A 22,231-nucleotide genomic window follows, 5' to 3' on the forward strand; every position below is an offset into this window, starting at 1 on the left:
CGTTACTATCTGACCACCACCTCCTCCGTTCGCCGAAACGACATACTTACCGGGATTTCCCTAACAGATTGCAAGCAAAGGGTGGGGATCACAGTATGCCCTCACCCGGTAGGCCGAGGTGAGCTAGACGAGTGCGGGTTTAACCGAACCGACGGGTGTGTACTAGAAATAGTGCCTGCACATAGGCACTTCGCGAGGTCAGGTTATGGAGGAAAAGGAAGATACTGCGTCTCTACCACAGAGCGTTCATACCAGTATAATAACCTGCAGTGCCCTATACCACAGCCAAACTTTTGCTTTACGCCACTACGACCTGTCACGATCGGGCAAGCGCATATCACCCAGGTTAGGCACCGGAAGCCTGAAGTTATTGATGTAACCGATCAGCTCCACGATCATTTGCAGGATTATGATGAGCCAGATCAGGTCCCTATTGAGGCTCAGGGTGGGTCAATCCGTAAAGCTCTACCACCAACTGCAAACTAAAATCAAAGTACTGGAAGAAGATATCGAAATAGACTTACAAAGTCAGAGTTGGTGGAGAAAGGTCTGGGACTGGGGAATAAATGTGAACATCCATCCTTGGATTCGTATAATTTCACACATACTGGTGGGGATACAATTGATCTTAGCAATAACATGGGGCATAATGGCCTGCCAGGCATGCAGGCACCACGCACAATGAAGAGGGACCCAGGATCGGTCCCCAAATAATAAACAAGCCTATCTAATAAAAGAGAAGAAGGATTTGACCTTAGTTAATTTGATCTAAGCAACCGGGACTCCTGAAACCGTGTGACTGGCCAGCACGTTGAGGCAGGGAGTACCATGCCGTGCACAAAATCTAACATAAGTAGGGCGGTCGGTTAAAGGGGGACTAGGACTAGTCCCCTTACTGAAAGTAGGTATGAGTCATCCTAGGGCAACGGCACCTGTAGGATAAGGTTAGAACTAAATATGTAACTTGTACCATAAAATGGCTACCAGTGAAGCCTCAAGGGATTTATGTTAGCTGAAATAGACCGCATTCCTGAGACTGATACTTGTTGTTTCCCACACACAGGACCAGCAAGCAAGCTCTGCAGGTGTCTCTAATCAGCTAGGCCTCAGGACCAAATGTTCTAGTAACAATACGGCTCTGTAGCAGGATGGAGATAAGGAGGCTACCCAATGCCAGCATCCAAGGACAGTAAGATAAGAGAGGCCCAGACCATGTTACAAGACACATGAGTCATCCCTAGCAACACACCCCTTAGCAACACATGAGCCACTTTACATTTAGAGACTAACGCTATTGGTCTAATGTAACTGTAGTAAACTGTTGTATGTAACTGTAGTAAACTGTTGTAAAACATATAAAGATCCATGAACCCCTTTGTTCTGCAGAGAGAAGCCTGGACTCAGTCTTGTGATTTCCTCCCCGCTGGCGTAAATAAAGGCCGCATTGGCGTTGGAACTGACTCTGAGTGTTGAGTGATTCTTCTGACAAACACTAACACTAACACTAAGGAACAATAATACTGATTTCACAAAAAATCAAGTATCTGTAATGTGCGCTGTGAACAAAATAGACAATCAATGTCTGTATGGATGTCACAGATGATGTCTATAAACAAATGCAAACGTTACTATTTCCATCCTGTGTTCCAAAAATGGGTATATATTCAGCACTGCAAATTTTCAGAACAATCCATCTTTCATGGGATCAATAATACAGTTAACCCTATTACAATGTTGTTATCTCTTTAATTATAGCACTGTCCCCGATACCATCACCTTGTATTTGGATATGGAAAATATCCAATTGAATATTGGAATAAATAAAAAGAACTTTCATTTTATACCACCTTTCAATTCTCAAGCTGTCCTAAGTGCTTCACAGCCAATGAATTATTGTACTGCTGAAGTGCAGTTACTGTTGCTATGTGGGCAAATGCAACTCCAATAGGAGGGTATGGTAGCATAGTGGCAATGTTGCTGGACTAGTAATCCAGAGATGCAAGCTCAAATCCCACCATGGCAGCTGCAGAAATTAAATTCAGTTAATTTCATAAATCTGGAATTAAAAAGTTATGATCAGATTGTCTTAAACTCCCATTTGGTTCACTTAATATCTTTTAGGGAAGTAGATCTGGCCCATATGTGACTCCAGACCCATAGCAATGTGGTTAAATCTTCACTGCCCTCTGAAATGACCCAGCAACCACTCTACTAGAAACAACAATAAGAATAAAAACAGAAGGACCACACAGCATTGACCTAGGCACTGGCTTCAGACGCGACAATGGCCCAATCGACCCTGCAAAATCCTCCTCACCAACATTTGGGGACTTCTGTCAAAATAGGGACAGCTGTCCCACAGACTAGTCAAGCAACAGCCAGACATAGTTATACTCACAGGGGCCGAAATTCAGGCCTGGCGCACCTACTCTCTATTTTGCGCCATTACCACTGATATGTTTGCGGCGCTCACTCGATCGATTTTCACGGATTTTTTTCAAAAAGTGGCTTCTAGCGATAATGACCAGTGGGAACGGGGAGTTTGCAGCGGTGTGGGTGGGTGATTAGAGCAGCATTACCACGGGGAAATTCACCCTTCTGGTCATTTGAAGCTAATGAGCCAGCTGCTCCCTGGCCTTCTTAAAGGCCAAGGTTTGTAGCTAGGCCCTGAGGTGGGAAGGAGTTGTGTTCAAGGATGGCTGGTGCTGTTGGACCAAGAGGGGCAAGGCGATTTCCTGACGCCGAGCTGGAGACCCTGATGTAGGGTGTCGAGGGAAGGAAGCGAGCCCTGTACCCAGACGCGGGGAGACCCACTCGCGAGATGTTTACAAATGCCTGGAGGAAGATTGCTGTGGAGATCTCCGGGACCTCCATTCATAACCGCACCACCAGGCAGTGCAGAAAACGGCTGAACGACATCATCCGTCTGATGAAAGTGAGTATCTGTTCCACCAACTGATGACCTGCCACCTGCGAGTCTCTCCTTCATCCTTCTCTTATTTCCCACCTTCACTGTTCAGTCACTGAAGCAGCGTTTCATTGGTGAGGCCTCTATATATATATGTGAGGGTTTGTGCAATGGAGACTCCCTCTCATCTCACAGTTACAGCTGCAATGCAGGGACACACTTGTGCCCTCATTTCTGATGCGTCATCACAATGGTACTCACCAACCATTCCATGCTTTGCAGGCCAAAATTGCAAACAGGATGGAGCAAAGGAGGACTGGTGATGGCGAGGCCAAGCTCCAAATCCTCACAGCCTTGGAAGAGATGGTCGAGGCACTCGTCAGCAGACACACTGCCTTCCCTGTGGCCACCGGTACTGGTGATGCCGATGTGGGTAAGTGAGGTTCTCCTTTAATGCTCTCTCTCCCTGAAAGTGGGTAAGGGAAGGCCCTCCTTTAATGATCTCTCTCCCTGAATGCACCAGCGTCTACTAAAAGTCTGCTTGTTTCAGCCTCCATGCGTCAATCCCCTACCTCCCTCTCCCATTTATGCTTGCAGTTGAGAGGCCGAGTGGCAGAACAGGACACAGAGAGGCAGCATCTGTGAGACCAGTGCCAGGCCTGGAGACATCCGGACACGAGTGGCAACACACGACACAGAGAGGCACCATCTGTGAGACCAGTGCCAGGCCTGGAGACATCCGGACACGAGTGGCAACACACGACACAGAGAGGCACCATCTGTGAGACCAGTGCCAGGCCTGGAGACAATCCGGACACGAGTGGCAGAACAGGACACAGAGAGGCACCACCTGTGAGACCAGTGCCAGGCCTGGAGACATCCGGACACGAGTGGCAACACACGACACAGAGAGGCACCATCTGTGAGACCAGTGCCAGGCCTGGAGACAATCCGGACACGAGTGGCAGAGCAAGAGACAGAGAGGCAGCATCTGTGAGACCAGTGCCAGGCCTGGAGACAATCCGGACACGAGTGGCAGAGCAAGAGACAGAGAGGCACCACCTGTGAGACCAGTGCCAGGCCTGGAGACAATCCGGACACGAGTGGCAGAGCAAGAGACAGAGAGGCACCATCTGTCAAACCAGTGCCAGACCTCGATGACACCCTTGAGGACAGCAGTACCGAAATGCCTAATGACAGCATCGAGGACATTGAGGGCTCCAGCCTTGCTGACACCTTGGAGCGCACTCCATCTTTTGGGGACTTCAGTGATGAATTAGAGGAAGAGGACACTGCTGGCAGCACTGCATCACCACTACCACCACACACACGCCAGCTCAGATACTGGGTGGTCCAATCTCATGCAGATAGTACAGGAGGCTGCGCTCGTAGTCACACCCTCCTCTCCCTGACCACGGACCAAATTTGAATTATTTAACCTAAGGAGTATGCAGTGGGGCTTTCGAGCTATAATTAAAGGGTTAAGAATGGGTCTCGGGACTAAAAAGAGCTAAATAGGCTTTTGTAGTTCAACCCACCTCACAAAAGAATGACTGGACGGTGAAGCAATTTTTTTAGAGTTCCAAACCAGTAATAATACTAAACTCTTAGGTTTATGTATCATTCTTCTGCTAAAGGGTAGTTGTGTACTTTTAAGGCTACAACATCAGATTAATGCTAAATAAATACTGGATACATTTGTACAAAGGCTAATTGCTATTCAGAGTGGAGATCAGAACCTCGACATTGTGGAAAGATCAATTACAGTGGTTGTGCAGTCGGAGTATGAAATGTTGGAAGAGTATTGATTAAATGATGAGGTGGTATCTAGGAACATAGGAACAGGAGTAGACCATTCAGCCCCTCAAGCCCATTCCACCAATCTATTAACTGGGTGTGAGGTGGCAGACTTGGCTCAGCGATGGCATTCATACCTCCGAGTCAGTAGCTCGTGGGTTCAAATACCATTCCAGAGACTTGGGAACATAATCTAAGCTGGGGGATTGCTGCACTGTCAGAGGTGCCGTCTTTCAGATGAGATGTTAAACCAAGTCCCTGTCTTCCCTGGTGGATGTCAAACATCACAAAGACCAAGGGCGAAATTTTCACCACCATTCTGTGCCGCTTTTTTTGGCCTAGGCTGTTTTTTTTTGAGCAGACTAAAATCTGGCACGGCAGGGGGTGCGGGGTCCTTTCAGCCCATGATCTTTCAGCCCATGATAGGTGCTCAGCCCTTCAGAGGATCCATCATTAGCCGGGCAATTGGTTTTTCGGAGCAGACCATAAGCCCCACCCACAGAGCTTAAGGACAATCTGCGCTGCTCCAAAATGAAAGGTTATGCCGGCGAAACTTGGAACTTTATTTGGCGCAGTTGGGCCACTAAAAAAATTGGATGTGTCTCTACAACTGCGCCAAAAAATGTCCATGTGGAATTTTGGGCCCAGGAAAGTTGTTCTGGTGTCCTGACCAACATTTATCCCTCAACCAACACCTAAATAATTGGATGTAGCGCACCCCACATTGTAACATTGAGGACACTTCAAATGTACTTCATTGGCTGTAAAGTGCTATGGGACATCCTGAGGGGAAAGGGGAGGGAGGAATGGGGAGGGGAGGGGGAGGGAGCGAGAGGGGGGCAGGAGAATGGGGGGGGAAAGAGAGTGGGGGGGGAAGGGGAGGGTAGGGAGAGTAGGGAGAGGGAGGGTAGGGCGAGGGGGAGGGAGAGGGAGGGTAGGGAGAGGACGAGGGAGGGGAGGACGAGGGAGGGGAGGGCGAGGGAGGGTAGGGAGAGAGGGAGGGAGGAGAGGGAGAGGGTGAGGGAGGGGAGGGTAGGGAGAGGGGGAGGGAGAGGGAAGGAGGGGGGAGGGAGGAGAGGAGAGGGAGGGTGAGGGAGAGGGAGGGTAGGGAGAGGGAGAGGGAGGGTAGGGAGAGGGGGAGGGAGGGGAGGGTAGGGAGGGCGGGGGAGGGGAGGGAGGGAGGGTAGGAGAGGGTGAGGGGGGTCGGGGGAGGGGAGGGAGGGCAGGAGAGGGTGAGGGAGGGTAGGGAGAGGGAGGGTGAGGGAGGGCGGGGGAGGGGAGGGAGGGAGGGAGGGTAGGAGAGGGTGAGGGGGGTCGGGGGAGGGGAGGGAGGGAGGGCAGGAGAGGGTGAGGGGGGTCGGGGGAGGGGAGGGAGGGAGGGCAGGAGAGGGTGAGGGAGGGGGAGGGTAGGGAGAGGGAGGGTGAGGGAGAGGGAGGGCGGGGGAGGGGAGGGAGGGAGGGCAGGAGAGGGTGAGGGAGGGGAGGGTAGGGAGGGAGGGAGGGTAGGAGAGGGTGAGGGAGGGCGGGGGAGGGGAGGGAGGGTAGGGAGAGGGCGAGGGAGGGGAGGGAGGAGGGGGGGAGAATGGAATGGCGGGGTCGGGAAGTGACGTTTGACGCGAGCTGAGTGTCCCGCCCCCAACCAATGGGAAGCCGCGGTGGGAGCGCCATCGGAAGTGACGCGTGTTGGGGGCCTGTCGCTGGGCGCTGCTGAAGGACGGTCAGTCGGAAGGTCGGGCCGGGCCGGGCCGGCAGGTAAGGGTCAAGGCTCCCGGGGGCCGGGGACAGGGGACAGACCGAGCGGTGTTCGCGGCCCGACCCCGGGGGCAGACTGGCCTCCCCCTAACCCTGGGCCCTGAGGGCCCCGGCCACAGGGGGACCCGCTCAGCGCCCTCCCCTGAGGGCGGCCTGGTCCGGGCCGGGGCCCCGGGTGTGGGTGGGGAGGGCGGCCTGTATCGGGGGGCCCTGAGGGCGGCCTGTAACAGTCCCGGGCCCCGGGTGTGGAGGAGGTCCGAGTGGAGCGCTGGCTCTGGGAGTCCCGTGTGTGGGCCGTGCGGACAGTGTGGCCCTGGCCGAGTGTGGTCAGTGCCTCCAGGCCCAGTGCCCGGGGAGGACGGATAATGGTGTCCGGCTAATTAGTGCCGCACTGGCCCTGTCACCCTCAGTGATGGTCAGCGCCGACCCTCAGTGAGTGATGGTCAGCTCCGACCCTCAGCGAGCGATGGTCATCAGCACCGACCCTCAGTGAGCGATGGTCAGCACCGACCCTCAGCGAGCGATGGTCATCAGCACCGACCCTCAGCGAGCGATGGTCAGCGCCGACCCTCAGCGAGCGATGGTCAGAACCGACCCTCAGCGAGCGATGGTCAGCTCCGACCCTCAGCGAGCGATGGTCAGAACCGACCCTCAGCGAGCGATGGTCATCAGCACCGACCCTCAGCGAGCGATGGTCAGCGCCGACCCTCAGCGAGCGATGGTCAGCGCCGACCCTCAGCGAGCTATGGTCAGCACCGACCCTCAGCGAGCGATGGTCATCAGCACCGACCCTCAGCGAGCGATGGTCAGCGCCGACCCTCAGCGAGCGATGGTCAGCGCCGACCCTCAGCGAGCGATGGTCAGCGCCGACCCTGGTCATCAGCACCGACCCTCAGCGAGCGATGGTCAGCGCCGACCCTGGTCATCAGCACCGACCCTCAGCGAGCGATGGTCAGCGCCGACCCTCAGCGAGCGATGGTCATCAGCACCGACCCTCAGCGAGCGATGGTCAGCGCCGACCGTGTGCTCAATCCCTGCTCTTACACCTGTCCCAATGTGAAATCTCACTGGTTCATTGTGCTGCCCCCCCCGGTCGTTCAGCCCCTTTCCCCAGAGGAGTGTAGCTGAAGAAATTGTCCTTCGGTTTAAGATGTTCTTTGAGGTAAGGGGGAGGGGAGGGGAGGGGAGGGGGAGAGGGTAGGGGGGGGAGGGGGAGAGGGTAAGGGGGGGGGGGGAAGAGAGGGTAAGGGGGGGGGGGGAGAGAGGGTAAGGGGGAGGGGGGGCAGGTTTGTTTCAGATGTTGCGGAGCCCAGTGTTGGGCAAAGGACGAACAACGGGGCATCAGGCGGAGACTGCGGTACATGCTGATCAGTCAAACCAGTTGCTGGGAGATCATGAGATGGATTGAACTGCTAATTATAACTGGAGCACTTCTTCCCTTCATCCAGTGGCAAAACTTTCTCTAGTGTTAAAACCCAGTGAATTAGCCCAAAATTGTTCTTACATCTACGATTTTATTTACATTGCAGTTGTAGGAAGGTGCATGTTGCATCACATTGGTGTATGAACAACTTCCATGGTCAATTTTACTGACCCCACATCTTTTATTGAAGCTGATTTTGGGAGACTTGATTTTTCTGATGTAATTTAAATTTTATAATTTGGTTTTCTGTGCATTGATGCAATAATAGAAATGATGTAAGAATAATAATCTGGGAATAATGAAAGAAAGAACTTGTATTTCCACTTCTCACATCCACATGGTGCCCTGAAGCGCGACACAGCCAATACATTACTTTTTGAAGTGCAATAAATGTAGCAGCTCATTTGCACAAAGTTCGGTCTCACGAACAGCGATGTGATAAATAATTAGATATTCTTATAAACTAGATAATCTGTTTTGTTGAGTGCTTGAGGGATAAGTGGTGACCAGGACACCACTTTTACTCTTCAAATAGTGTCATGGAATCTTTTACATCAACGTGAGAAGGCAGATGGGGCCGTAGTTTAACGTCTTCGTGGAAAGACTGCATTTCTGTCAGACTAGATTATGTACTTGAGTCTCTGGAGTGAGACTTCAGCCCACAACTTTCTGACTTGGAGGGTAGAAAGAAAGACTTGGATTTATATAGCGCCTTTCATGACCACCGGATGTCTCAAAGCACTTTACAGCCAATGAAGTACTTTTGGAGTATAGTCACTGTTGTAATGTGGAAAGCCAAGGCTGATGCCAAAGAAAAATATAAGAAATGTTTTAAAAGAAACATGCTTTATTTTAAAGCTGTATATTATGGCCATAGTAATACCTGTATGGTATGTGGACCATGTACAGTAGACACCTCAAGTCACTGGAGAAATACCACCAGCGATGTCGCCACAAGATCCTGCAAATCCCCTGGGAGGACAGATGCAGCACTGACGTTAGCGTCCTCATCCAGGCCAACATCCCCAGCATTGAAGCACTGACCACACTTGATCAGCTCTGCTGGGCAGGCCATGTAGTTCGCATGCCAGACACGAGACTCCCAAAGCAAGCGCTGTACTCTGAACTTGTCCACTGCAAACGAGCCAAAGGCAGGCAGAGGAAACGTTAAAAGGACACCCTCAAAGCCTCCCTGATAAAGTGCGACATCCCCACTGACACCTGGGAGTCCCTGGCCATAGACCGCCCTAAGTGGAGGAAGTGCATCCGGGAGGGCGCTGAGCTCCTCGAGTATTGTTGCCAAGAACATGCAGAAATCAAGCGCAGGCAGTGGAAAGAGCGTGCGGCAAACCTGTCCCACCCACCCTTTCCCGCAACGACTATCTGTCCCACCTGTGACAGAGACTGTGGTTCTTGTATTGGACTGCACTCATGCTAAGAGTGGAAGCAAGTCTTCCTCAATTCCGAGGAACTGCCTATGATGATATCATGGTACAGGTATTGAAATATTAACCCTTCATAAATTGCCCTCCACTCCTCCTGTCATCAAGTTGCAGTTAATGGGAGTCTTCTGGCACTATGTATATCAGAAATGGAATAAAAACAGAAAATGCAAAAACACTTGGGTGGGGAGAGAGAGAGAGAAACCGAGTTAACATTTCTTGTTGGTGACCTTGCATCAGAACTGGAAGAAGTTGGAGATTTAACAGTTTATAAGCCAGTATAGGGCTTTGGGAAAAAACATTTTTGGGCGGGGGGGGGCGCAGTCAGGAAAGGAAGGACCAAAAGGGAAGGCCTATATCAGAAATAGATGTAGGCCGTGGTTTTGGAGACTGGGTGGTTCCTGTACTGTCGCTGCTAGTTGGACATGGTTTTTTTTTTGGTGGTGGTGTGTGGGGCGGGGTGGAATCTTGCCATTGTTTTCTGTAAGCAACATTTTGTGTAATTGCCTAGCTGGGCAAGCTGGTGTGCAGCTCGAGTAGTCTTCAGATCACCATCTATGTACTGGATTGTATTTGGCGTCGTTCATTTGAACTTTGTGCACGCCTGGCTTGTTTGATTAAAATATTCCAGGATTTGTCCTTTGTACTATAAATGTCAGTGTTTGACCTTCATGCTGCACTAGGTCCAAGGCGGGCGGTATCGGATCAGCCGGCTGTTATACGCAGCGCCTGATATTGACTGCAATGGAACTGAATGGCGGGCGTTGCTTATGGCTGGCAGCCAATCCAATACCACCAGAGACAAATTTCTAACCGCACAGAAGGAGGCTATTTGGTCCATCGTGCATGCGTTGGTCTTTGATCCAATTAGACCCACACTTCTGCTCTTTCCCCATATACCTGCTAATTTTCCCCCTTCTAATATTTATCCAATTCAATTTTGAAAGTTATTATGGAATCTGCTTCCACAGTCCTTGCAGGTAGTGCATTCCAAATCACAACAACTCGCTGTGTAAAAAAAAAAAATGTCTCCTCATCTTACTGGTTCTTTTGCCAATTACTGACCCTTCTGCCACTGGAAAGAGTTTCTCCTTAGTTATTCTATATTATGCGTGAGAATGCCAACAGCAGGTAGGGGCCATAAAAGGAGCGGAGGTGTGGCAGTCCGGGAGCAGCGTGAGCTGGTGCAGGAGGGCGACAGCAGCGAAGAGTGATGTCAACAAGATCCAGGTCAGTGATTGGAGCGTGGGCAGACACAGCAGGAGTGGCGAGGTCGGGGTGAAGGAGCGGCGAGAGACTGGAGGGATGAGTTCAGGGTCATGGGCAGCACGGGCCAGCCCACACTGCGATATGTGTGTGCACTAGGTTCATGCAGTCATCTCGGGTAATCCTTGCCACTGGACCAAGACCTCGCTCTGTCAAGCCCGTGTGGTGGCTGGTGTGCAACGGCCACCACACGTTAAAAAAATCCACGCACAGGAATCTTCCGCCCTTCAGGATGTAGTTCGGGTCCTTCATTCAAAACACCTGTGAACTCATCCTTTTTTTGGCGTGGAAGCAAGTTATCTTTGTTTCGAGGGACCTCCTATGACGACGACAACTGTTAGTAAGGCAGTGTTTCAGATTCGTAGGAAAATGTGTGAAGCAAATGGCAGTCAAGTGAGACAATTGAGCACTCGCTCCAATACAGCGATTTATGAGACCAACAAGTGATTTGGAACTTGTTGACTAATAGAATTAATAGTTTATGTTTACAGCTGGCATTGTTAATAGGATTGTGCCCAGGAATGAGAATCTGATTCTCTAGCTTGGGGGGGGGTGGGGGGTGGAGGAAGGAGTGAGGGTTACTTGAACAACAAATAAAAACTCAGATTAAATCTGGGGTCTTTATAGCTCAGTTCCAACTTGATACAGCATTTTTCCAGTAATTCAATCACGTGTTTACAGTCACTTTTATAATCTAAAGGTCTAATCTTAGTCGCCAGATAATTTTCAGTAAATACCTGTAGTTAAAGTTTTCTTGTAATTTAAGCTAGTTTATAGTGTTTTTATCCACAGACATTAAAACTTAAAGAAAATTAGCTTCTAAAGCTTTGTTCTGTATGTGGCGATGAAGGCAAAAATTCAACTTCTAAACTTCATGATGACTAGCTCCATTTCCTTGCTTGTGTTTTTGGGCTTTCTTGACTTTTAGGCTTGTTTTGCACAACTATATGAGGATTATCCTGCCACAAGTCTGAAAGGCTGATTCTGTGCAGGTACATACCAGTGAAGACTTAAAGCTAAAGATGTTGGCTTTTACACCCAGTGATAACTGTACACAAAGGTATTGACTTTACCCAGCAGAAGGCACTACTCGGCTGTACGGACATTGTACTGAACCCTTCGTTTCCAATTGTAGCAGATGTTAAGTGTTACACTAAATGAAACACCCCATGCTGTACTGACAATTTAGGATGAGTAATTGGTGGGCAATAAATTCCATACATGTACACAAATATTTTGATTAGTGGAATTTGTAAAATTATTTTGGAGTGACTTTGGATCATGTAAATTGTTAATCCAGAGAGAAATGGATTATTCTTGCCATTTTATATAGTTACGGGAATTTAAAAAAAAAAATTAGTTTCATGTGAAAACATGGAAAGTGTAAAATTCTACACCAAGATTCATTCCAGGTTACATTAATATATGATATTTCTTGAACCATTTTCTCATTGCCCTCGAGTGTCCCTGATTATAATCGCTCAACCATTAGTGGCTGTGCCTTCTGTTGCCGAGGCCCCAGGCACTGGAACTCCCTGCCTAAACCTTTCCGCCACACTCTCTTTCCTCCTTCAAGACGCTCCTTAAAACATACCTCTTTGACCAAGCTTTTGGTCATTTGTGCTAATTTCTACTTGTGTGGCTTAGTGTCAAATTTTTATCGTGTAATACTCCTGTGAAGTGTCCTGGGATGTTTCACTACGTTAAAGGCGCTATATAAATACACGTTGTTGTTGTGGTGTGATTTATTCTGGAGGTAGGGTGCCAGGCTATTTGGACAAGCATTTCTTGTGTGAACCTGAACAATGTGCTCAGGTTATTTGACCATAGGGAGATGATGGATGGACCCTGAACCTGTCCATAGTGAAATCCACCCATGTACTTCCCAGCAGGGCCTGCTGAACAATTATCAGGAGCAGAAACTCTCTCTTCTCCTTCCCCTTTACATGAAGCACATGAACACCATGTTCAATTAGAATAATAGAACTTTTTTTATTCACTTATGCCCATTCTTTTGCCCTTTATCCTTTTATATTTCAAATATTTATCAGCTTCCCTTTTAAAACGAGTGAACAGGGTAAGTAACTAACTGGATCTGCATCACTGTTTCAGCGCCTATTTTAAAAAATCTCAACTTTTCCCTTTATTCTTGCTCTTAAAGTTATGCTCACCAGTTGCCGATTTACTAACCAGTGGGATGATTTTCCCTATTTACCTGTATCAATTTTGAACACTTCTGTCAGATCCCCTCTTCACCTTCTTTGGTTCCATAAAATTACCCCTAGTTGCTGTAGTGTCTCCTCATAGCTAAAGCTGCTCATTTGGTTATAATCTCAGTGAATTTCTTCTGCATCCTCTCCATGGCCTTGACATCCATTCCAATAGTAAGGCAGCCAAAGCTGGTTACCATATTCTTACAGTCTAATCAGTGTATGCATAGATTTATCATTGCCTCTTTGCTTTGGTACTCTCTGCCTCTGTTTATAAAACCATGTTTGAACAGCTTTAACAACTTGTCCTTTCACTTTTTAAGATCTGTTTATCTGAACCCCGCAGTGTCCTTGCTCCTCTAATTCTTTTCAAGTTTCACCATTTAATAGATATGCACTCTTACATTTTGGAAGGAAGTGCATCACCTCATATTTCTGTTAAATTTAATTTGCCATCTATTTGGCAGGTTTACTAAAATGAGGTCACTTAGAGGGATTTTTACAGATAACCGCAACCCCTATTTTGTCATTTGTAAATTGATATTGTACCTTCTGAACCTACATCTAGAAATTGTATAGAAATAGATATCTATAAATGTTGATCTCCTGTGGCCATTGCACATTGGGAATCAAAATCAAGTGTAGTCTTCGGGTGAAGTGGGGTTCACGAGTGGGAATAATGGCTATGCAGATATAATTCAGTCCCTGTCTTCATAGTTGATCATGATTCTATTCATTTTATATTTCATTACAAAATTGTATGCCCACATTGATGATGGAAACTGCCTCTGTAAACTTGTTGTGCTGTAATTACAACCATTGGCAGTACCTCCACTAACAGGAGAGTATAGGTGCAGCATTGCAAATTTACATAGGTAGTTTCCATTACAATTCTGAAAATAGGAATTTGGAAAAGTTGGACAGTACACACAACTGTAAGATCTTTTTAAATATATTGGATAAATATTGAGAGCAATTGTCCCAACACTAATCAATGTTTACACCTATCCAATATGAAAAACATCCATTAACCACTCACTACTCTCTCAGCCAACCTTTTATCCATGCTGCCACATTGCCATTTAACACCTTGTGCTTTAATTTTAAATCTCATAAAGCATCATATCAACTGTCTTTTGAAAATTTATATACACAACATCCACTTCATTTTTCTTATTGGTAAACTGTTAATAGCTTTTTACAATTCCATGCTAGCTGCCCTTAATCCATGTCTTTCTAGGTACATTGTGGCCTCGAGAAGCTTATTAATATTGGGCTGACTGGTCTCCACTTATCTAGTTTATCCATTTTTGTCTTTTTGAATGGAGATTTTGCATTGATAACCCTTCAAGACTCTTACTACCTCTGCAAGGATTGGTGAAACATTGCGGTTAAAGCCTCGGCATTTTCTCCTCTGGCTTGAATCATCAGCATAGGGATTAATTCCGGGACTGCCTGGTCTACTCCATTTGGAACACTGAGCTATTGCTAAAGCCTCGTCAGAATAAGTTAATATTTTGAATGGTGGTGAACTGTTTTTGAAATGTATTCGTTTGGTCGATTTTAATATAAGAACAATTCGGACATAACCTGGTTACTTAATACATGGTTGGCAGAACACGTCAGTTTTCTTCTTGCGTTCCCTCCATTCAAACTGCACCCCTTCCAATTAAATGTTTCAAGAGATGGTAACCAGTGGAACATTGCACCCAATGTCAGGGCTGTTTGAGAGAACCTATGAGGGAAACGCTGTCTTTTAGTTCGAGGTCATGTGAATTGCTTCCCAGGGTCACAGTTCCTGTCTTGCTCCATGTGCTGTAAAAGGAAGCAGCATTTTACGCCTAAATTGTATTTTTGATTCGGTAAGTGAAAGGTGCTGTGTGGTAAATGCTAATATTTTATAAGTAGATTTTATGCAGCGTTTCGAGTTGCATGAATTTATTGAAATAGAGGGCTTTATTTCCGTACTCTGAATTAAACACGTGCGATGTGGACGGTATTCGGTGGGAATGGAAACGGATTTATATAAGTTGTTTCAGGCTGTAGTTCTTTTTAAAGCTACATTTGTTTAAAGCATTTCCCTTTGGAAGCCCGATTCTGTGCAAGGCCGACGAGCGACAGTCTCAATTATTTAAATATGTATTAGCAAACGATACAGCATCTGAGCAGCATTTAGAGAGCTTGCTTTTTTAATTTCAGGTTGGTTTAAGTGCAGGAGTAGGTAAAGTTTTAGGCTGCAGTGCACAGAGTGGCGTTCTGTACTCACTCGAGTTTAGCACCGGACCATTTTTAGTTTCAATTGCCTATGGCGATATAAATAGCTTATGTACGTTTTCAGCTGGGGTTCATATTAGGAGGATGATAAATATTTGAATTTACTTCTGAATAAGGATATGGAATTTGTTATCCGCCTTTCCATGGATTGTTAAATGCTTTTAAGTCTGAGCACTCGATATTTATTCCCGTAAACCCCAATAAGAAAACTATTTTTGTTGTAAGATGTGGAGAGCGATGTTAGTGTCTACTGGACAGATACATTCTCGAGGTGGGGTTGGTAGATTATCTTGCAATGGCTATAATTCAGTGTTGCAGCTGAGTAATGCTGTAGTCGATTAGTCTTTGATTTCTAGGAATGGGGCTCTGTGTCTGGCTATGTCAGAAAATGTCTTGCTTGTTGCACCTGCTTGGATTTTAATGCTGCCCAGCACAGCTCTGAACATACAAGTGCAACTATTTAATGCCGTATAGTGTTAGCTTGGTTCAGTTGGTAGCACTAACATCCCCGAGTTAGAAGTTGTATTCAAGCCCTGCACCACAACTGAGTCATCTAGGTGGGCACTCCCTATAATTGGAGATGCCATCCTTTCGGTGAGATGTTGAACTGAAATTTTGCCAGCCTATTCATGTAGTTTAGGTGAATATTAAAGATCCTGTAACACTCCTTGAAGAGAAATATGGTGTACTGACCAACATTCTTCCCTTAGCCAGCAACACCAGATTAACTGCATATTCATCTAATTGCTGCTTCCGGAATGTATGCAAATCTTGCCTGCTACATTTTCCATTATAGCTAATTAATTTGCCCAAAAATCAGTTTAACCAGTTAGTGAACGGCATCTGCTGTTAATTAGACTTGCCCGTGTCTATTTAATCCCCATGATATTTTACATGTTGCTGGAAGTGTGAGATGGGAACAACACGGTGCCCTCTACGGGCATCTGGAATCTGAGTGAACAGGATAAGTAACTAACTGTATCTGCAATGGACAGTGCACGGTCTGAATAAGGACATGTGACTTCACCATTCTAAATTAATGTCAAATCAGGTACAGAAAGAGAAATGTCGGGAAAGAAAGATTGGATTGAGAGAAGAAAGAGATAAGAAAAAGTTAAAACAAACGACAATGAACACTTATCACGTCGCTAAAGGGGTGCTTAGACTTGAAATGACTTTGCTTAACTTTCTGTGGCAAGTTTATTTTGTATCTACAGTGCAAGTACAGGAAATTCATACGGCTCAATGCATTTGAGTGGGGAGGCAGACAACGCAATGCCATTTTCGCAAAGCTAGCGACAGAACAACACATCTCTAAAAGCAACTTCTGTTTCCGTGTCTAATTATGCATCAGCCCTTGCCTGAAGTTGCTTTCGTATTTGCAGTTAACTAACAGTGAGCGCCATTAACCTTGCTGTTACTTTGACAGCATATTTTTGGGTTATTGTATGTGAAGCATTTGGGTTATTTCTGTGAAGTGTGATAAGACTGTAAAAATGTAAGTCTTTCTTTCTTGTATTTAACAACTTTAATCTTCATATTTTTCTAATGCTTAAAAATGAAACAACCTGCCATTCGCCATTATAGTATGACTGACGGGGGTGACGATATTAATCCGCTACTTAAATACATATTATAACTTGGAAGAAGATGGTTTGTGGCATCACATGTGGCAAACCTTTATTTCTTGTATAACTTTAATCTTTTGTCATTGTGTCCATTGTCCTTAACATTCACCTGCTTCATTATAATGAAACACATAAAAAGTCATTTTTTGTGTGTTCTCTTGCTAGGTTCCATCTCTCGAGCAGCATTAATTCATAGACATTCTGAAGTAAAGCACAATTAAGTATTAATCATGTACTGTGGGTGATGCTTAGTGTTGCCACCCATGGGAGCTGCATTTCAGTTGTACCATCTGGTGTAGGTGTCTTGTTCCGAAAGGCAAACCAAACATCTAGATGTAAGGTGACGTCACATTTATGTCAGACCATTTGTTTGTGTTAGCATTTTTAGGGTAAAAAGATACCAAGCAAAAAGCTGAAATTCTGTTGAGTAGCTTAGTTCATAACCAAACATAGAAGCATAGAAAATAGGTGCAGGAGTAGGCCATTCGGCCCTTCTAGCCTGCATCGCCATTCAATGAGTTCATGGCTGAACATGCAACCTCAGTACCCCCTTCCCGCTTTCTCGCCATAACCCTTGATCCCCCTAGTAGTAAGGACTTCATCTAACTCCCTTTTGAATATATTTAGTGAATTGGCCTCAACAACTTTCTGTGGTAGAGAATTCCACAGGTTCACCACTCTCTGGGTGAAGAAGTTTCTCCTCATCTTGGTCCTAAATGGCTTACCCCTTATCCTTAGACTATGACCCCTGGTTCTGGATTTCCCCAACATTGGGAACATTCTTCCTGCATCTAACTTGTCTAAACCCGTCAGAATTTTAAACGTTTCTATGAGGTCCCCTCTCATTCTTCTGAACTCCAGTGAATACAAGCCCAGTTGATCCAGCCTTTCTTGATAGGTCAGTCCCACCATCCCGGGAATCAGTCTGGTGAACCTTTGCTGCGCTCCCTCAATAGCAAGAATGTCCTTCCTCAAGTTAGGAGACCAAAACTGTACACAATACTCCAGATGTGGTATCACCAAGGCCCTGTACAACTGTAGTAACACCTCCCTGCCCCTGTACTCAAATCCCCTCACTATGAAGGCCAACATGCCATTTGCTTTCTTAACCGCCTGCTGTACCTGCATGCCAACCTTCAATGACTGATGTACCATGACACCCAGGTCTCGTTGCACCTCCCCTTTTCCTAATCTGTCACCATTCAGATAATAGTCTGTCTCTCTGTTTTTACCACCAAAGTGGATAACCTCACATTTATCCACATTATACTTCATCTGCCATGCATTTGCCCACTCACCTAACCTATCCAAGTCACTCTGCAGCCTCATAGCATCCTCCTCGCAGCTCACGCTGCCACCCAACTTAGTGTCATCTGCAAATTTGGAGATACTACATTTAATCCCCTCGTCAAAATCATTAATGTACAGTGTAAACAGCTGGGGCCCCAGCACAGAACCTTGCGGTACCCCACTAGTCACTGCCTGCCATTCTGAAAAGTCCCCATTTACTCCTACTCTTTGCTTCCTGTCTGCCAACCAGTTCTCAATCCACGTCAGCACACTACCCCCAATCCCATGTGCTTTAACTTTGCACATTAATCTCTTGTGTGGGACCTTGTCGAAAGCCTTCTGAAAGTCCAAATATACCACATCAACTGGTTCTCCCTTGTCCACTCTACTGGAAACATCCTCACAAAATTCCAGAAGATTTGTCAAGCATGATTTCCCTTTCACAAATCCATGTTGACTTGGACCTATCATGTCACCTCTTTCCAAATGCGCTGCTATGACATCCTTAATAATTGATTCCATCATTTTACCCACGACTGAGGTCAGGTTGACCGGTCTATAATTCCCTGTTTTCTCTCTCCCTCCTTTTTTTTAAAAAGTGGGGTTACATTGGCTACCCTCCACTCCATAGGAACTGATCCAGAGTCAATGGAATGTTGGAAAATGACACTCAATGCATCTACTATTTCCAAGGCCACCTCCTTAAGTACTCTGGGATGCAGACCATCAGGCCCTGGGGATTTATCGGCCTTCAATCCCATCAATTTCCCCAACGCAATTTCACGACTAATAAAGATTTCCCTCAGTTCCTCCTTCTTACTAGACCCTCTGACCCCTTTTATATCCGGAAGGTTGTTTGTGTCCTCCTTAGTGAATACCGAAACAAAGTACTTGTTCAATTGGTCTGCCATTTCTTTGTTCCCGTTATGACTTCCCCTGATTCTGACTGCAGGGGACCTACGTTTGTCTTTACTAACCTTTTTCTCTTTACATATCGATAGAAACCTTTGCAATCCGTCTTAATGTTCCCTGCATGCTTCTTCTCGTACTCCATTTTCCCTGCCCTAATCAAACCCTTTGTCCTCCTCTGCTGAGTTCTAAATTTCTCCCAGTCCCCGGGTTCGCTGCTATTTCTGGCCAATTTGTATGCCACTTCCTTGGCTTTAATACTATCCCTGATTTCCCTTGATAGCCACGGTTGAGCCACCTTCCCTTTTTTATTTTTACGCCAGACAGGAATGTACAATTGTTGTAGTTCATCCATGCGGTCTCTAAATGTCTGCCATTGCCCATCCACAGTCAACCCCTTAAGTATCATTCGCCAATCTATCCTAGCCAATTCACGCCTCATACCTTCAAAGTTACTCTTCTTTAAGTTCTGGACCATGGTCTCTGAATTAACTGTTTCATTCTCCATCCTCATGCAGAATTCCACCATATTATAGTCATTCTTCCCCAAGGGGCCTCGCACAACGAGATTGCTAATTAATCCTCTCTCATTACACAACACCCAGTCTAAGATGGCCTCCCCCCTAGTTGGTTCCTCAACATATTGGTCTAGAAAACTATCCCTTATGCACTCCAGGAAATCCTCCTCCGCCGTATTGCTTCCAGTTTGGTTAACCCAATCTATTTGCATATTAAAGTCACCCATTATAACTGCTGCACCTTTATTGCATGCACCCCTAATTTCCTGTTTGATGTCTTCCCCAACATCACTACTACTGTTTGGAGGTCTGTACACAACTCCCACTAACGTTTTTTGCCCTTTGGTGTTCTGCAGTTCTACCCATATAGATTCCACATCATCCAAGCTAATGTCTTTCCTAACTATTACATTAATCTCCTCTTTAACCACCAATGCTACCCCACCTCCTTTTCCTTTTGTTCTATCCTTCCTGAATGTTGAATACCCCTGGATGATGTTGAGTTCCCAGCCCTGATCATCCTGGAGCCACGTCTCCGTAATCCCAATCACATCATATTTGTTAACATCTATTTGCACAGTTAATTCATCCACCTTATTATGGATACTCCTTGCATTAAGACATAAAGCCTTCAGGCTTGTTTTTTTAACACCATTTATCCTTTTAGAATTTTGCTGTACAGTGGCCCTTTTTGTTCTTTTTCTTGGGTTTCTCTGCCCTCCACTTTTCCTCATCTCCTTTCTGTCTTTTGCTTTTGATTCCTTTTTGTTTCCCTCGGTCTCCCTGCATTGGTTCCCATCCCCCTGCCATATTAGTTTAACTCCTCCCCAACAGCACTAGCAAACACTCCCCTAGGGCATTGGTTCCAGTCCTGCCCAGGTGCAGACCGTCCGGTTTGTACTGGTCCCACCTCCCCCAGAACCGGTTCCAATGCCCCAGGAATTTGAATCCCTCCCTGCTGCACCACTGCTCAAGCCACGTATTCATCTGAGCTATCCTGCGATTCCTACTCTGACTAGCACGTGGCACTGGTAGCAATCCCGAGATTACTACTTTTGAGGTCCTACTTTTTAATTTAGCTCCTAGCTCCTTAAATTCGTTTCGTAGGACCTCATCCCTTTTTTTACCTATGTCGTTGGTACCAATGTGCATCACGACAACTGGCTGTTCTCCCTCCCTTTTTAGAATGTCCTGCATGAGTACATATCATGATTCCAGTTGTGTAAACTTTAATGACTTCCACAAGTCCAGAAACACTTGGCTTTTCAGCCAGCTACTCAACTAAATTTTAGATGTTATCTTATTCTTCACAATGTGACCTTTTTCTTGTAAATGACAACTTGAGTTACATGCCATTTTGAGGCTGACTTCAAACTTTGATTCTCCTGCTCCAGTGTGTGGCTTGATGAGTATATATTTCCCCATGTGCTCATAAAAATTGCGAACAAAATCCTTGTTGAAAACTTTGCACATGTAGAAATTCATAGAATATTATAGACATGAGGTTATGCTTCTCGTCATTTGTGCTGGCTTTGAGCTTATCCACTTTAGTCCTACTCAGCTCCATTTAAAAAATTTTCCTTTATCAAATAGTTATCTACTTTCCTTTTAAACACTTATCATGGATTCATCTTCCACCATTGTGTCCGGTAGGGTATTCCATGTCCTAGAAACACTCTGCTTATCAACTTTCTCTTAACTGCCATTGCTCTTTTGGTTATGATCTTAAATTTGTGCCCTTTAATTACTGATTCACTGATGAATGGAAATAGATCTTCCTGCTTTTACCAATGGAAATAGATCTTCCTGCTTTTACCTATGGAAATAGATCTTCCTGCTTTTACCTATGAAAACCCTCATAATCTGGAACACTTCTATTTGATTTCCTCTAAAACTTATTTTGTGCGAATGAAAAGACTCCCAGGGGAGAAATTCATTTTTGCCCAGGAATGGATAGTAACTTTAGAAAAGTTTGAGATTTAGCACCAGGCGCTAATGAATTTGCAAAATTAAGTCTGCTCAAAGAAAGGGTTGTCGTGCTAAATCAAGCACTAATAGCCCAGCTCAATGGTGTTGCGCTGAAAAGCGCTAAGCATATCCAGTGCAATCTAATAGCAAGTCATCATTGCCACAGGCTCTTTCCAGTTCTTAAAGGGGAGGTGCATTGATGTTGCAGAACCTCATTCTTGTGTAGCACTTTGATATGTTGAGAATACAAATATATCAAATTTTTAGTAGCCACAACACTCTGGAGACTAAACAACCTTTGAATTCAACTGCTGCAGTCATTTACTGCTCGTCAGTTTGACATTAAAACAGGACTAACCTGACAGCTGCGACTCATTACTCATGATCCATTTATGAAGCTGCTCTGGAGCCTGCATTCACCTGCTTGACGCCACTTCTCCCTGTCTGGACGAAGCGCTAAGGCAGGGGGCAACAATGAACTTTGCTGGTCGGGCACCCAGTGAGCGTTCTCTCTGACAGCGTGATCTGCCTGTCGCTGAAGTCCCCGGCGATAACTCTATGGGTAGGTGGCTGCGGTTTTAGCATGCGATACTGGATTCGCTGTGGTGCTACTGCCTCAGTGTCCCATTAGCGCCTCCACCAGGTGCTCACTGGAGGCACTAAGGTTCCGAATTCCTCCCCCTCTAGTCCCCAATCAGTTGCATAATCTAGTAAATCTCTGAAAATAAGATGGCCCAAACTATTCTAACTGGTGTAATCAATGATTTGTGTTGGTTTAGCATTCTCTCTTTGCTTTTATAATACAGTACTTATTTTTTTCCTTTGTATGCTATGTCCCTATTTGTA

The 22,231-nt window shown here is 46.0% G+C and overlaps 1 protein-coding gene across 3 annotated transcripts in view; it reads left to right on the forward strand.

The window, feature by feature from the left end:
- The first annotated feature begins 6,379 nt into the window (after positions 1–6,379).
- The window catches only part of LOC139266074 (transferrin receptor protein 1-like), a 68,788-nt gene continuing 52,936 nt past the window's right edge, over positions 6,380–22,231 (forward strand). The window contains exon 1 of one of the 3 annotated variants that reach the window (XM_070883926.1): positions 6,380–6,457. The gene's annotated coding sequence lies outside the window, so the exon portion shown is untranslated. Of the gene's footprint in view, positions 6,458–14,576; positions 14,661–15,658; positions 16,468–22,231 lie in introns of those variants that run through there. The other 2 variants (XM_070883927.1, XM_070883928.1) reach the window with 2 other exon arrangements.

The sequence above is a fragment of the Pristiophorus japonicus genome, chromosome 6, assembly GCF_044704955.1.
Source record: "Pristiophorus japonicus isolate sPriJap1 chromosome 6, sPriJap1.hap1, whole genome shotgun sequence".
Lineage (NCBI taxonomy): Eukaryota > Metazoa > Chordata > Chondrichthyes > Pristiophoridae > Pristiophorus > Pristiophorus japonicus.